Genomic DNA, 13325 nt, shown 5'->3' with positions numbered 1-13325 from the left:
ATCAAAACACATAAACTCATAATACCGATCGTCATCGAACATTAAGCGTGCGGACCCTACATCCTCGCGCAATTCTCACACTGTTCTATTTGATCTTTATGATAAATCGTATACTATGGACCTAGAAGATTTTAATGCTGCTTGTAAACTCCCGCAGTGGGGCAATGTTAGTGAACCGCGTAAATCTGAATATAAAGATTTTCTTGTTAGTATCACTGTGGGGGAATCTAGAGAAATCACACAAGCTACCATAGAGAGCATTCATTTTCCTGCCATACATTATTTTGCTCTCTTCGTGGGTAGATGCATTAATGGTAAAGATGAGGCTTGTCACATGTGCGTTCCAGATCTTTGTGTCCTCAAGAGTGCAGTATTAGGTGATAAACAATATAACTTGGGGGCCATCGTTGCACGAAGGTTGCATCTTAATAGTTTAAGTGGAGACTTGTTTGGTGGAATTTATGCAGCCCGTGTAGCTAATTATCTTGATGTACCCATACATGAAAATGATATGGAATTGCTTCCTGCTTATCTAGATTATAATGCTATGGTTCGTCATCAGTTTGTTGAGAGGAATGAACAGTTCCTCCAATACCGACTAATCTTTGACAGACGTTGCACTGTCCATGTTGCTCTCCCTGCTCCTACTTTCTTTGACTTTCAGGCAAAAGGGAGATATGTTATAACCAGGGAGGAGGCGTACGAGTATGAGAGGAGGACGGAGGCAGCTCGCCTCCAAGCTGCAGCTCGTCAGGCAATAGCCGCTGCATCTCAGTACGACCCTAGTTACAACTTCCGATATCCGACAGGCCAGCCGTGGCCATAGACCAACTTAGGCCAAAAGCCTAAGCTTGGGGGAGTACGTATTTCTCACAGACATTACATTCATGTTCACACACGCATGGTAGTTGTCGGTGCTCATACTTTTTCATTGTAATATCCATGCTAGTTTATTTTCTTTTCTAAGCTTCTTGTGTGTTTGAAAAACCTTAAGAAAAACCAAAAAAAATTAGTTGTAGCTTTTAGCTAGTTTACTTTCCATGCCTGTAGTAGTAGTAATAATTAAAAGAAAACCCAAAAGATTTCTTGTTCTCCTTTTGCTTGTTGGGAGCTTTCCCGTGTAAATAGTTTTATTTCTTTTCTTTGGGGGACGAGAAGAGAAGACCATGATGAAAATGTTGAGTGGCTCCTATATGCATCATTATTGATTTAACAAAGAGCCCATGTTACCTTGCCTTCTCCCTTGTATTAAATGCTTGCAGATTCCAGCTTAGTCCAATGCACGTGCACTATTATTATTATCCACACTATTCGGTCATGCAAGTGAAAGGCAATAATGACGATATTTGATGGACTGATTGAGATGAGAGAAGTTGGTATGAACTCGACCTATCTTGTTTTTGTAAATATGAGTAGTTCATTGTTCCTGATTCAGCCTATTAAGAATGAAACATGTTTGCAATGACAATTAGAGATTATAGTTGCTCATACCATGATTAATTAGCTAGGAGTTTATAATGGTTTACCTTGCATGCCAACATGCTATTAAAATGGTTGTAATGTGGTATGATAGGGTGGTATCCTCCTTTGAACGATTCGAGTGGCTTGACTTGGCACATGTTCACGCATGTAGTTGAAACAAAATCAACATAGCCTCCATGATATTTATGTTCATGGTGAATTATATCCTACTCATGCTTGCACTTAGTGTTGATTAATTTTAATGCATGTTCATGACTGTTGTCGCTCTCTAGTTGGTCGCTTCCCAGTCTCTTTCTAGCCTTCACTTGTACATAGCGGGAATACTGCTTGTGCATCCACTTCCATAAACCCCAAAGTTATTCCATATGAGTCCACCATACCTTCCTATATGCGGTATCTACCTATCGTTCCAAGTAAATTTGTATGTGCCAAACTCTAAACCTTCAATGAAATTATGTTTTGTATGCTCGAATAGCTCATGTATCAACTAGGGATGTCTGTATCTTCCATGCTAGGTGGGTTATTCTCATGAGGAGTGGACTCCGCTCCTCACTCACGAGAAAATGGCCGGTAACCAGGATGCCCAGTCCCATGCTCAAATCAAAATAATTGTAAACAAAACTCCCCCAGGACAGTTGTTAGTTGCAGGCACCCGTTGTTTCGGGCAAGCCATGGATTGATGCTTGTTGGTGGTGGGGGAGTATAAATTTTACCATTCTGTTTGGGAACCGCCTATAATGTGTGTACCATGGAAGATATCGATATCTCTCGGTTGTTATGTTGACAATGAAAGTATGCCACTCAAAATATTATTTATCTCTATTTTAAAAATCGATCTCTGGCACCTCTACAAATCCCTACTTCCCTCTACGAAGGGCCTATCTATTTACTTTTATGTTGAGTCATCATCCTCTTATTAAAAAGCACCAGTTGGAGAGCATTGTTGTCATTTGCATGCATTACTATTAGCTTACATTGAGTATGACTATGACTGGATCTCTTTTACATTGAATTACAATGTTTAGTCAGTCCTTGATCTTCAAAGGTGCTCTACATTTATGTTTTGCGGTCTCAGAAAGGGCTAGCGAGATACCATCTTGTTATATCATATTATGATTGTTTGGAGAAAGGTGTTGTCATCCGAGATTTATTATTATTGCTCGCTAGTTGATTATGCTATTGATATGAGTAAACATGAGACCTGAGTATTATTGTGAATATGGTTGGTTCATAATCCTTGCTGAAAACTTGAATGTTGGCTTTACATATTTACAACAACAAGAGCAAACAGAGTTTGTAAAAGTTTTTCTTTATCACTTTCAGTTTGTCAACTGAATTTCTTGAGGACAAGCAAAGGTTTAAGCTAGGGGGAGTTGATACATCTCCATCGTATCTACTTTTCCAAACACTTTTTCCCTTGTTTTGGACTCTAACTTGCATGATTTGAATGGAACTAACCCGGACTGACGTTGTTTTCAGCAGAATTGCCATGGTGTTATTTTTGTGCAGAAATAAAAGTTCTCGGAATGACCTGAAACTTCTCGGAGAATATTTTTGGAATTAATAAAAAATACTGGCGAAAGAATCAACACCAGGGGGCCCACACCCTGTCCACGAGGGTGGAGGGCGCGCCCCCTGCCTCGTGGGCCCCCTGAGGCTCCACCGACCTCAACTCCAACTCTATATATTCACGTTCGGGGAGAAAAAAACAGAGAGAAGGATTCATCGCGTTTTATGATACGGAGCCGCCGCCTAATCTCTCTCGGGAGGGCTGATCTGGAGTCCGTTCGGGGCTCCGAAGAGGGGAATCCGTCGCCATCGTCATCATCAACCTTCCACCATCACCAATTTCATGATGCTCACCGTCGTGCGTGAGTAATTCCATCGTAGGCTTGCTGGACGGTGATGGGTTGGATGAGATTTACCATGTAATCGAGTTAGTTTTGTTAGGGTTTGATCCCTAGTATCCATTATGTTCTGAGATTGATGTTGCTATGACTTTGCTATGCTTAATGCTTGTCACTAGGGCCCGAGTGCCATGATTTCAGATCTGAACCCATTATGTTTTCATGAATATATGTGAGTTCTTGATCCTATCTTGCAAGTCAATAGTCACCTACTATGTGTTATGATCCGGTAACCCCGAAGTGATAATAATCGGGACCACTCCCGATGATGACCTAGTTTGAGGAGTTCATGTATTCACTAAGTGTTAATGCTTTGGTCCAGTACTCTATTAAAAGGAGGCCTTAATATCCCTTAGTTTCCAATAGGACCCCGCTGCCATGGGAGGGTAGGACAAAAGATGTCATGCAAGTTCTTTTCCATGAGCACGTATGACTATATTCGGTATACATGCCTACATTACATTGATGAACTGGAGCTAGTTCTGTGTCACCCTATGTTATAACTGTTGCATGAGGAATCGCATCCGACATAATTATCCATCACTGATCCAATGCCTACGAGCTTTTCACATATTGATCTTTGCTTAGTTACTTTACCGTTGCCACTGTTACAATTACTACAAAACTGCTACTGTTACTTTTGCCACCGTTACCGTTACTTCCATACTACTTTGCTACTAAATACTTTGCTGCAGATATTAAGTTTTCCAGGTGTGGTTGAATTGACAACTCAACTGCTAATACTTGAGAATATTCTTTGGCTCCCCTTGTGTCGAATCAATAAATTTGGGTTGAATACTCTACCCTCGAAAACTGTTGTGATCCCCTATACTTGTGGGTTATCAAGAGGGTACAACGGGTTGCGGGAGAGTGGACCGCTGTAGATAGATGGGGGGAGGTGATGAAGATGTTGGTGAAGATGACGAAGGTGTTGGTGTACATTACGGTGACGATGATGGCCCCGGTGGCGTTCTGACGCCACCGGGAGAGAGAGGGGGAGAGAGCCCCCCTTCTTCTTCTTCCTTGACCTCCCCCTAGATGGGAGAAGGGTTTCCCCTCTGGTCCTTGGCTTCCATGGCGGCGGAGGGGTGAGAGCCCCTCCGAGATTGGATCTCTCTCTCTCTCTCTCTGTTTCCTTCTGTTTCTGCGCACCCTGATTCTGCCCTTTCACCGTTTCTTAAATTCCTGGAGATCCATAACTCCGATTGGGATGAAATTTGGACACGATTTTTATCCGGATATTGGCTTTCTTGCGGCAAAAGAAGGGCACCAGCCGCCTTACGGGGTGGCCACGAGGGTCAGGGGCGCGCCCACCCCCTGGGGCGTGCCCCTGCCTCGTGGCCCCCTCGGGCATCGTATCGCGTTGATTCTTTTTCCCAAAAATCACATATATTCCAAAAATAATCTCCGTAAGTTTTTATCCCGTTTGGACTCCGTTTGATATGGATTTTCTGCGAAACAAAAAACATGCAACAAACAGGAACTGGCACTAGGCACTGAATCAATATGTTAGTCCCAAAAATAGTATAAAAAGTTGCCAAAAGTATGTAAAGTTGTAGAATATTGGCATGGAACAATAAAAAATTATAGATACGACGGAGACGTATCAGCATCCCAAGCTTAATTCCTGCTCGTCCTCGAGTAGGTAAATGATAAAAAAAAGATAATTTTTGATGTGGAATGCTACCTAGCATAATCTTGATCACATAATCTAATCATGGGATGAATATTAAGACACGAGTGATTCAAAGCAATAGTCTATCCTTTGACATTAAGACAATAATACTTCAACCATACTAATAAAGCAATCATGTCTTTTCAAATAACATGGCCAAAGAAAGTTATCCCTACAAAATCATATGGTCTGGCTATGCTCCATCTTCATCACACAAAATATTCAACTCATGCACAACCCCGATGACAAGTCAAGCAATTGTTTCATACTTTTGATGTTCTCAAACCTTTTCAACTTTCACGCAATACATGAGCGTGAGCCATGGATATAGCACTATAGGTGGAATAGAATATGATGATGGAGGTTGTGTGGAGAAGACAAAAAGGGAGAAAGTCTCACATCTACGCGGCTAATCAACGGGCTATGGAGACGCCCATCAATTGATGTCAATGCGAGGAGTAGGGATTGTCATGCAACGGATGCACTAAGAGCAATAAGTGTATGAAAGCTCAAACTGGAAACTAAGTGGGTGTGCATCCAACTTGCTTTCTCATGAAGACCTCGGGCATTTGAGGAAGCCCATCATCAGAATATAAAAGCCAAGTTCTATAATTAAAATTCCCACTAGTATATGAAAGTGATAACTCAAGAGACTTTCTATATGAAGAACATGGTGCTACTTTGAAGCACAAGTGTGGTAAAAGGATAGTAGCATTTCCCCTTCTCTCTTTTTCTCTCATTTTTTTGTTTTTTTGGTGGGCTTCTTTGGCCTCTTTTATTTTTTTGTGGGCTTCTTTGGCCTCTTTTATTATTATTATTTTGTAAAGTCCGGAGACTCATCCCAACTTGTGAGGGAATCATAGCTCCCATCATCCTTTCCTCACACGGGACAATGCTCTAATAATGATGATTATCACACTTTTATTTACTTACAACTCGATACTAGAACAAAAATATGACTCTATATGAATGCCTCCGACGGTGTACCGGGATGTGCAATGATCTAGCGTAGCAATGAAATCAAAAAACGGACAAGCCATGAAAACATCATGCTAGCTATCTTACGATCATGCAAAGCAATATGACAATAAATGCTCAAGTCATGTATATGATGATGATGGAAGTTGCATGGCAATATATATCGGAATGGCTATGGAAATGCCATGATACGTAGGTATGGTGGTTGTTTTGAGGAAGATATAAGGAGGCTTATGTGTGATAGAACGTATCGTATCACGGGGTTTGGATGCACCGGCAAAGTTTGCATCAACTCTTGAGGTGAGAAAGGGCAATGCACGGTACCGAAGAGGCTAGCAATGATGAAAGGGTGAGAGTGCGCATAATCCATGGACTCAACATTAGTCATAAAGAACTCACATACTTATTGCAAAAATCTATTAGTCATCGAAACAAATTACTACACGCATGCTCCTAGGGGGATAGATTGGTAGGAAAAGACCATCGCTCATCCCCGACCGCCACTCATAAGGAAGACAATCAATAAATACCTCATGCTCCAACTTCGTTACATAACGGTTCACCATACGTGCATGCTACGGGAATCACAAACTTCAACACAAGTATTTCTACAATCCACAAATACCCACTAGCATGACTCTAATATCACCATCTTTATATCGCAAAACTATTGCAAGGAATCAAACATATCATATTCAGTGATCTACAAGTTTTATGTAGGATTTTATGACTAACCATGTGAATGACCAGTTCCTGTCAACTCTCTAAATAGACATAAGTGAAGCAAGAGAGTTTTAATTCTTTCTACAAAAGATATGTCCATGCTCTAACAAATATAATTGAAGCAAAAGAGCATACTACAAATGGCGGTTTTCTATTTGTAGGGAAACACGCAATCCATACTTCAAATGATATAAGTGAAGCACATGAGGCATTCTATAAAGCCATACTCAAAAGATATAAGTGAAGTGCAATGAGAATTCTATAAATCAACCATGGACTATCTCATACCAGCATGGTGCATCAAATAAAAGTGAAAACTAAATGCAAAAGACGCTCCAAGATTTTCACATATCACATGAATGAAACAAAACCGAAAACATATCGATACTTGTTGAAGAAAGATGGGATGCCTTCCGGGGCATCCCCAAGCTTAGACGCTTGAGTCTCCTTGAATATTTACTTGGGGTGCCTTGGGCATCCCCAAGCTTGAGCTCTTTCCTCTCCTCCTTCTCCTCATATCGAGACCTCCTCGATCTTTGATCACTTCATCTACACAAAACTCAACAGAAAGCTTGGTCAGATCCGTTAGTATAATAAAGCAAATCACTACTCTAAGTACTGTTGCAAACCAATTCATATTTTGTTTTTGCATTTTATATACTGTAATATTACTTTTCCATGGCTTAATCCACTGATAGAAATCGATAGTTTCATCAAAACAAGCAAACAATGCATCACAAACAGAATCTGTCTTAAACAGGATAGTGTGTAGTAATATGAACATTCACCATAATTCTGGTACTCCAAAAAATTCTGAAAAAATAGTAAAAATAAAACATTTGTATAGAAATACAGTGCAAAAAGTTTCAGAACCGTTTGACGTTCCAGTAAAAATGTAAAATCGCGCACTACAGCCAAAGTTTCTGTTTTGCGCCGCACAAACCAACAAGCAATGTAAATATCCTAAAGGCAAATCTTGGCACATTATTTTTATAATACAACGGAATTGTACAAGGGGGTAATTATTTTTTTTGAAAAGTTTGTGTAATCAAGGGTCACAAAGTTTCCATGAGCATGAACAAAGTTCAAGGCTAACTCCCATTTTAACAATGCTCGTCTTTCTCACTTTCACTTTCCTTTTTGAAAAGTTTTGGGTTCCCCTCTTTTTTAAAAAACTTTATAAAAGCACTCAACAGAAATAAATGACTCTTTAAAACTTCCGAGTTGTCTCCCTGGCAGCGCTTTCTTTGAAGCCATTAAGCTAGGCATATAGTGCTCAAGTAATGGATCCACCCGGATCCCAAGGTATATCAAAGTCAATTTTAATTAACAATGATTTGTGATTTAGTAGTGAGCACAAAGTAACATATATCATGCAACAATGAAGTCTAACTCTCTTCCTATGCATCGGCATGTCATAAAAGAACAATTCATGCACACATAGTAAAGGCCAATGCACAGTATAAACAGTTTCTTGCAATTTTATCGTGTTGGACACATAGAGAGGCGGAGATGTAGTTCCTCTCTCATATAATTGCAAGTAGGAGCAGCGAGCACATGCATATTATGTCTATCAAAATCATCATGTGTAGTAGTAAAACACAACCCGTCAATATAATCCTTAATAAGGGCAAACTTCTCCGATATAGTGTAGTCGGGAGAATTCAAAAAGATAATAGGACTATCATGCGTGGGTGCAATAGCAACAATTTCATGTTTAACATAAGGAACTATAGCAAGTTCATCTCCATAAGCATAATTCATATTGGCATCTTGGCCACAAACATAGCAAGCATTATCAAAAAGGGATATTTCAAAAGAATCAACAGGATCATAACAATCATCATAGCATTCATCCTTCGGTAAATTCGAAGGGAAATTAAACAATGTATGGGATAAAGAGTTACTCTCATTAGATGGTGGGAACCGGTGATCAATCCGCTCTTCCTCCTTTTGTTCTTCGCTCTCCTCCTCATCTTTCTCATCCAATGAGCTCACAATGTCATTAATTTCTTCTTCCATAGACTCCTGCAAAATATTAGTCTCTTCTTGGACAGCGGAGGAGTCCTCAATATATGGTTTAATATAAGGATTAGAAGCATAATTATCATAGCAATATTTAAGTATGGCCAAATTTTCAGATTTGTAGAGAGTAGTATCACACTCTTCAATAAAAGAAGCAATTTCACAAGTACGCCTAAAAGCAACAAATTCTTCAATTTGTTGAACATCATAGTAATTATAAACACCCTTAGTATACGAAGATACGATTCCATTATCACTAAACTCACATTGGTAAGGAAGGTGTTTCTTAGGGTCTTTAGAACAACAAGTACAATCATATATTTCACATAAATTCCAAGCATAGCACTGCAAACAATGAATTTGATCCAGTAAAAGTTTTCCTTTTTCAGATATGCGGTGTCGCACATAACAAGCATGCTCATCTAAAGATTTGCTCTCAACTAAGCTAGTTGGGGTTTCAGCCCGAGTACATAGGGATTGAAGATGATCCAAGTAAAAAGCTTCAATAGTGTGATAGATTTTGAGTGGTTCTTCAACCATTGGTTCAGTAGGTACCACTAATTTTTTTGGTATTTTGCGTTTCCTACCCATAACTAAAGATAGAAAACAAGAGCACAAAATAAAAACTACTTAGTGATAAAGCAAACAAGCACACACGAGAATATTCACCCCACGCTATAACTCCCCGGCAACGGCGCCAGAAAAAGGTCTTGATAACCCACAAGTATAGGGGATCAATTGTAGCCTCTTTCGATAAGTAAGAGTGTCGAACCCAACGAGGAGCTAAAGGTAGAACAAATATTCCCTTAAGTTCTATCGACCACCGATACAACTCTACGCACGCTTAACGTTCGCTTTACCTACAACAAGTATGAAACTAGAAGTACTTTGTAGGTGTTGTTGGATAGGTTTGCAAGAATATAAAGAGCACGTAAATAAAAACTAGGGGCTGTTTTAGGTAAAGAAGCAATAAAGTTAGTATAGCGAGTGTGAAAAAGTGGTGGTAGGAGTTGCAAAAATGTCCCTAAGCAATTGACTACTTTACTAGACCGATAGCAAGTTTTATGTGGGAGAGTGTTGGGGAACGCAGTATTTCAAAAAAATTCCTACGATCACGCAAGATCTATCTAGGAGATGCATAGCAACGAGACGGGAGAGTGTGTCCACGTACCCTCGTAGACCAAAAGCGGAAGCGTTTATCAACGCGGTTGATGTAGTCGTACGTCTTCATGATCCGACCAATCCTAGCAACGAACGTACGGCACCTCCATGTTCAGCACACGTTCAGCTCGATGACGTCCCTCGTACTCTTGATCCAGTTGAGGCCGAGGGAGAGTTCCGTCAGCACGACGGCATGGCGACGGTGATGATGAACTTACCGGCGCAGGGCTTCGCCTAAGCACTACGACTATATGACCGAGGTGTGTAACTGTGGAGGGGGGCACCGCACACGGTTAGGAACAATTGATGTGCTATTGGGTGCCCCCCTGGCCACGTATATAAAGGAGGGGAGGGAAGAGGTGGCCGGCCCAAGGGGGCGCGCCAGGTGTGGGGAATCCTACTAGGACTCCCTAGTCCAAGTAGGATTCCCCTCCTCTTTCCTATTCCAACTAGGAGAAGGAGGGAAGGAGGAAGAGGGGAGAAGGAAAGAGGGGGGCGCCGCCCCCTCCTAGTCCAATTCGGACCAGCCCATGGGGGGGCGCTGTCTCCCCTTGCGGCCCTTCTCTCCTTTCCACTAAGGCCCATTAAGGCCCAATACTTCCCCCGGCGAATTCCCGTAACTCTCCGGTACTCCGAAAAATACCCGAACTACTCAGAACCTTTCCGATGTCTGAATATAGCCTTCCAATATATTGATATTTACATCTCGACCATTTCAAGACTTCTCGTCATGTCCGTGATCTCATCCGGGACTCCAAACAAACTTCGGTCATCAAATCACATAACTCATAATACAAATCGTCATCGAATGTTAAGCGTGCGGACCCTACGGGTTTGAGAACTATGTAGACATGACCGAGACACATCTCCGATCAATAACCAATAGCGGAATGCTCATATTGGATCCTACATATTCTACGAAGATCTTTATCGGTCAAACCGCATAACAACATACGTTGTTCCCTTTGTCATCGGTATGTTACTTGCCCGAGATTCGATCGTCGGTATCACCATACCTAGTTCAATCTCATCGCCGGCAAGTCTCTTTACTCGTTCCGTAATGCATCATCCCGTAACTAACTCATTAGTCACATTGCTTGCAAGGCTTATAGTGATGTGCATTATCGAGAGGGCCCAGAGATACCTCTTCGACGATCGGAGTGACAAATCCTAATCTCGATCTATGCCAACTCAACAAACACCTTTGGAGACACTTGTAGAGTATATTTATAATCACCCAGTTACGTTATGACGTTTGATAGCACACAAGGTGTTCCTCCGGTATTCGGGAGTTGCATAATCTCATAGTCAGAGGAACATGTATAAGTCATGAAGAAAGCAATAGCAATAAAATTGAAACGATCATTATGCTAAGCTAACGGATGGGTCTTGTCCATCACATCATTCTCCTAATGATGTGATCCCATTCATCAAATGACAACACATGTCTATGGTTAGGAAACTTAACCATCTTTGATTAACGAGCTAGTCAAGTAGAGGCATACTAGGGACACTCCGTTTTGTCTATGTATTCACACATGTACTAAGTTTTTGGTTAATACAATTCTAGCATGAATAATAAACATTTATCATGATATGAGGAAATAAATAATAACTTTATTATTGCCTCTAGGGCATATTTCCTTCAGTCTCCCACTTGCACTAGAGTCAATAATCTAGTTCACATCGCCATGTGATTTAACACCAATAGTTCACATCTTTATGTGATTAGTTCACATCTTCATGTGACTAATACCCAAAGGTTTTACTAGATTCAATAATCTAGTTCACATCGCTATGTGATTAACACCCAAAGAGTGATCATGTTTTGCTTGTGAGAGAAGTTTAGTCAACGGGTCTACCACATTCAGAGCCGTATGTATTTTGCAAATTTTCTATGTCTACAATGCTCTGCACGGAGCTACTCTAGCTAATCGCTTCCACTTTCAATATGTATCTAGATTGAGACTTAGAGTCATTCGGATCAGTGTCAAAGCTTGCATCGACGCAACTCTTTACGACGAACTCTTTATCATCTCCATAACCGACAAATATCTCCTTAGTCTTCAAAGGATAATTTTGACCGTTGTCCAGTGATCAACTCCTAGATCACTATTGTACTCCCTTGCTAAACTCAGGGCAGGGTATACAATAGGTCTGGTATACAGCATGGCATACTTTATAGAACCCATGGCTGAGGCATAGGGAATGACTTTCATTCTCTTCCTATTTTCTGCCGTGGTCGTGTTTTGAGTCTTACTCAACTTTACACCTTGCAATACGGGCAAGAACTTCTTCTTTGACTGTTCCATTTTGAACTACTTCAAAAATCTTGTCAAGGTATGTACTCATTGAAAAATCTTATCAAGCGTCTTGATCTATCTCTATAGATTTTGATGCCCAATATTGTAACATCCCAAAATTCTAAATTTTGGAATGTTATATTAAATAAATAGATTTGATTGATTGTTTGAATGTGGTGTGGTTGCTTGTGTGAAATTTAGTAAAATTCGAAACTTTTTGAAAGTTAAATGAGAGGGAATAAAAGGACTTTCCCAAACTTTCATTTTGCATCTATGATCTCCGTGAATTCAAATTCTTTTCATCACAAAACCCTGGAGAGAAGATGAAATGACTTCTTCCATTTAATTAAATGAAAAGGGTATTTGAAAATATTTGAATCTCATTTGGAACTATTTTCAAATTCAGAAACTTTAAGCAACTCAATGATTTTCATGAGAGAAGATAAAATGACTTCTTCAAACCATATGAAATATGAGTTGGGAGTTTCAAAGAATCAAATTTAACGTCCCTTTAAAATTATTTTCAAATTTGGAGTTATTTGAGTCTTATTCAAATTCTTTTTTTCTCCAAAAATAAAATATATGGAAACTAGGGTAAAATGATTCCCTACATTAGAAAATTGGGGAGAAATAAATTTGAAATCATTTTGGTATTTTTAAAATGACTTTTATGAGATTTTATTGCAACAGTAGCACTCTTTGATTTATTTAAATTTTTGAGGATTTTATTTGATGCTAGAATAATGTTCACGTTGTAGACAATATTTTTTGAAAATTTTGATATATTATATGCTATATAATTTTTTTATTTATTTTGTTTTTATTTTGTTTGTTTGTTTGGAAAAAAAATCTCCGCCGCCGAACTGGGCCGGCCCAACAGGCCGCGGCCCAGCCCAACCGCGCGTCCCCGACCTCCCGCTGGACTTCGCCTCCAGTACGCCGCCGCCGCCGTCCCACACCAGGACTCCGCCGCCGCCTTGCTTTGCCCCTCCTCCACGCCACCGCCGCCTCCTCCCTCCTATAAAGCCGCGTCCGCCGCCCCTCTCTCTCTCTCCTGCATCTCGCCGCCGC

Source organism: Triticum aestivum, chromosome 2D, assembly GCF_018294505.1.
Source record: "Triticum aestivum cultivar Chinese Spring chromosome 2D, IWGSC CS RefSeq v2.1, whole genome shotgun sequence".
NCBI lineage: Eukaryota > Viridiplantae > Streptophyta > Magnoliopsida > Poales > Poaceae > Triticum > Triticum aestivum.
This window is presented reverse-complemented; position numbering follows the sequence as displayed.